The 4,973-nt window shown below is 34.9% G+C and overlaps 1 pseudogene; it reads right to left on the bottom strand.

Moving 5' to 3' along the window:
- Positions 1 to 4,343: 4,343 nt before the first annotated feature.
- LOC118484545 lies at positions 4,344 to 4,438 on the bottom strand (annotated as a pseudogene).
- Between the last annotated feature and the right edge of the window lie 535 nt (positions 4,439 to 4,973).

Here is a 4,973-nt window from a genome sequence, read left to right as displayed (position 1 = left end):
GAGTCCGCAAGTTGGCTCATGTGGTGACTATGTCGTTCCAGCCGGGAGGCCCGGTGCGAAATACACAAAGGATTGAGCCTTCCTACACCGTTGCACACATATTGATGGCCTTGCAAACCATTAATTGATCTGTTCATTTTCACATGCAAACATACTTATAAATGTTTCAAAGGTTTATTCACAAACACACACATGAACTCGCTCAACTTTTGTTGATGTTTTCAAATTACATGTCTTTCAGGAAATTAAAGGTGGATCTGGCGGGCGTTCAAAGGTTTTCAAGTGTTGCTAAAAATAAAAGATGTCATCCATGGTCTAGAGTTTGGTTAGGGTGTCCTATCCTGGTCCAGACACTTCTTCCAAATCTTGGTTTTATTTAGAGTCTTTTGATGAGTACTTGTGAACTCTTAAAACAATTCGTTTGGTTTGTAAAACTTGAATTTGGAGTCTTGTTTAACGATGATGTTTGTGATGTTTTCAAATCTATTTAATGGATGACGATCTTTGGTTTTATCATATAGTTGTTGTTATGATTGAATGCAATGATATTAAGAAAGTCACACCATAATCACGCTTCCGCAAAAGTCAGGGTGTGACATAATCGTAGTTAAGCAGATCCGCCAGTACGTTCTAGTGTACGAGCTGATTCGGAACGTAATGTACCTGTAGGTCCGTCGTAGTTAAGCAGATCCGCCGGTGCGTTTTAGATCTGAACAGTAGATAACGAGATCCAGATGTTTCTGTTTAAGCTACTTCAATAAGCATCTTCAAATTTTAAGTCAACTTACAAGTGGTCAAACACTAAAACAATAATTCTAGTATGATCGAATGTCTATAATCACGAAATTCAGGTCAACTTTGAGCTAAACTGTGGAATCTAATCTCTGATTCTTGGAAAGATTAAAAAAAGAAGTTCAGAAAAATGGAGTGAAGAAAACACCTGATACCGACACTGAAAATGGTCCATGAAAAAATATGAGTATTTTGTTTTGTGGAAGGTGTCAACTGATCAAGAAAGTGGATATGGATTGCATTTTTTTCAAGTAAAATGGATGATGGGAATAAATGTGGATCAGAGTAAATGGGGACATTCTGTGTTATAAAGGAGAAGAGTGATATGACACATCATCGCCACGTAATAATCTCCAACTCAACAAACCTGTGCCACGTAGGATCAGAAACAAACCCAGTTAGTGCAGATTTAACTAGGTGGTGCCATTGCAAACAGAAAGTCAAGTTGGGGGTACCGAGTGTCAAAGTGTTAGTTGCGGGTGCCAACGGCCAAAGGCCGATAGTTAGGGGTGATAAAATCCAATAACCCTTATTATTAACATAATTAGTGGTTTACACTTTGCATTACAGGAACATGAACGAAAGGAATTGTGCATTACCCATGAATGAAATTGGTGAAAGTAATTAATGAGCTTCAATGTCAAAATTAGTTGGGATGCAAAACAGATGTGGGTCACTTTGATGTCGGTTAGAGCGAACTAATACGATATCATAGATATTGGGCTGGTGCTTGCAGCCCATGTTGAAAAAGTAATAAGAGCATCAACAAATCTATATCTTCTATACTATATAATAAAAGAAACCATTTATAAGACACTTGTAATTATATTAGGCCATGTCTTATGGATAATTATTATTTTAATTTAATCTCTTCAAATTAATTATAGATAACCCTCCCAATAAATATTATTTAGTTTAACATCTTATGGATAATTATTATTTAGTTTAATATCTTCTAATTAATTATAGATAACTCTTCTACTAAATATTATTTTGTTTAATCTTTTCTACTTAACAATAAATGATTATTATTTAGTTTAAATTTAATATATACTTCTCATTTATAATATTAATATTACTTTATATCAGTTTAATATCTTATGGATAATTATTATTTAGTTTAATCTCTTCTAATTAATTAAAGATAACTCTCCTACTAAATAATATTTTGTTTAATATTTCTACTTAACTATAAATGATTATTTTTTATTTTAAATTTAATGTATACTTCTCATTTATAATATTAATATTACTTTATATATAAAATAAGATTTATTACGGGTTTTTTTAAAATACAATTTATATTTTATCACTCATATGGCTGCTTATTTACTTCTTGAATAACATGCTTGACTACTGTATCTTCTTTTCAATAATCATCTCCGAAATCACCATATCTATCGCGTACCGAGTATATCTATTAGTTTTTTTAAATATAATTTTCTTATTATTTGGTATATAAAATCATATTTATTCAAGCCGTGTATTACACGAGGGTTTTTAAAGATATAGCGTTTTTTATTATTTGGTAAACAATATTACATTTATTCAACCCGTGGAATACACGTTTTTTTAAAGATATAACTTTTTTATTATTTGGTATAATTTCATTTATTATTTGATATAACTTTTTTTATTACTTGGTCTATAATATTATTTAATATAACTTTTTTTTATCATTTGGTCTATATAATTACATTTATTCAATTCGTACAATATAGTTCTTATAGATATAACATTTTATTATTTAATATATAAAATTACATTTATTTAACCCGTGCAATAAAGGAAGTTTTTAAAAATAGCTTTATTATTTAGTACATAAAATTCATTTATTCAACCCGTATAATACACGGGGTTATATCCTAGTAAAGAATATAAGGCACATACGGATGTTTTTAAAAGGGACAGTTCGTGCACGGCAGAATTGGAGAGAGAGATTTGGTTCGCATACAACAACTTTGACGACTACTTTTGGGAGAAGAAGTTTTTTAACGCAGAATTTTGCGAAGACGGAACGAGATGAGAACTATAACTACAAGCGGCTAGGCTCTCCGCAGCTTACCCCAGGCGGATGGTTCACTTAGGTTTTTACGTTTCTCATTTTATAGTCATGTTTGGATGTGTTTTTGACGTGGACAAAGTTGTATGAATACATTGATGTGTTGGTTTTCTTTGAACTATTTGCATGTGTTATGAGTTCTTGGTTTACAAGTTATTCGGTTGATGACAAAACCTAGTAACTTGTTGGGTGACATAGAGTAGGTTGACTCACACTACTAAATAGGGTTAATTAAATTATAAAAGATCTGATGACAAAGTCCTATTTTTGATTATCATCTTAAATTAATCAACTTTCCAGTGTCACGTTTATGTGGTGGCCAATTAACTGAGTAAACTGAGTTTAGTGAAACCTAGAACCTTGAGTTTGGAGGAAGTTACGTTTTATAAATCTGATATCTTTTATTTTAATTAGTTTAAGGTTTCTTTCAAATCAATCAAACACCCAAATCTAGATTAGTAGTAGTTAATTAGATAATTAGCTAAACACTAACCATATATTCCCCGTGGATACGATACCCTACTTACGCTATCTACTTAGTTTAATTAGGTTTTTGCATGACCCTTACGACAGTCGTCAAAATGGCACCGTTGCCGGGGAATTCGTGCGCTTAGTGTTAGTTTAATTAGTTGTTTTTATTGCTTATTGGAAAATCTAAAAAACCTAAAAATATTTATTTTTGTTTCGTTTGGTATTACGCGCAATTTTTTTGTTTACTTGTGTGCAGGTGATCTCAAATTGCATACATACCAGGTTACAGGAAGATCTTCACCACTTTTGTTCGATCCTGAAATTGAAAAGACAACACGGCCAAAGTTACTGCTTCGTTCAGCCTTAAAAGGAAAAGCATTGGTTACAACAATGAATCCTTTAGAAAATCAAACAACCCTGAAGCAACAAACACAACAACAAGACCCAATTACGGAGATGCCACCAATGCCACCACCCCCATTCACAACTGAAACCCAAACCCAAACTCAACAAACTCCGCCCATAGCACCGCAACCCAACATAACCACCCAACCAATGTTTATTCCAATAGGAGATTTTCATGTGTTTGGCGGACCACTTTACCCATTAGAAAGCCGATTGCCACCATAGCCCAATCCGTTGCGGGCTGTGAATCAATCGAATCAAGTGTTACACCCGAACCGATTGGGTGTTATGTTCGACCAAGTGGAAAACAAGGTTAGAGCTGATACATGGGATGACGGGTATGGAGCTAATACATGCTACCTACATTTCACGAGAAAGGTATTGAAGAACCGTATGCTCACATTGCAGAATTTGAAGCGGTTTGTAGTATGATAGGTGGACACGGGTTCACACAGGATTAGGTGAAGTTGGTCCTATTTCAGTTCTCTCTAAAAGATTCAGCACGTGATTGCTTCGTCTCTTTGCCTTATGCAAGCATTCACACATGTAAGAGATGCAGCGACAGTTTCTAGAAGAGTATTACACTCCAAAAAGAACCAAGATGGGAAGAGCTACACTCAGAGAATTCCAACAACTTCCGGGTGAGTTGTTGTATGAGTCATGTTTGCGGTTCAATCGGTTGATCCGTAATTGTCCTCATCATGGTATTCTGTGATGGGAGTTAATTACCGCTTTCCATGATAGGCTCTCTTATGAAGACAGAAGGGATATCAAGGTCACAACAGGTGGCACTTTTCTGAGAAACCATGTTGACGTGGATTGGGATTATCTAGAGATTGTAGCTACGGATTTGAAAAGATAAGCCCAATCTGATATTGGAAAGAAATATCCAGTCTCTACATCAGTTAGTGCGGGAACTTCTATAGCTAGAGTTGCTCTATTAGAAAGAGAAAAAGAGGCGTTGGAGCATAAATTAGCGAAGTTTAAGGGTCTTAGAGGAAGAGTTGCATTGGATGTTACTCAGCCATACCCAGTTTGTGATTCTTGTGGCGATTTAGGCCACGTTTGGGAGGATTGCCCTCGCCCGGTATAGTTAGGCACAACTCGTGAGGAAAAGGTTAATCAGGTCTACGGTGATCAGAAGAGATTTGACATCATCAGACTTGGTTAGATGGTCCACGATCACCCAAATGGTGTCGTTCTCGTTCTGAGTTCTGGGTAGACCGGTAATAAAATCCATGGA

The sequence above is a fragment of the Helianthus annuus genome, chromosome 11, assembly GCF_002127325.2.
Source record: "Helianthus annuus cultivar XRQ/B chromosome 11, HanXRQr2.0-SUNRISE, whole genome shotgun sequence".
Classification (NCBI taxonomy): domain Eukaryota; kingdom Viridiplantae; phylum Streptophyta; class Magnoliopsida; order Asterales; family Asteraceae; genus Helianthus; species Helianthus annuus.
The sequence above is the reverse complement of the archived record's forward strand: the minus strand, read 5'-3'. Positions and strand labels throughout refer to the sequence as shown.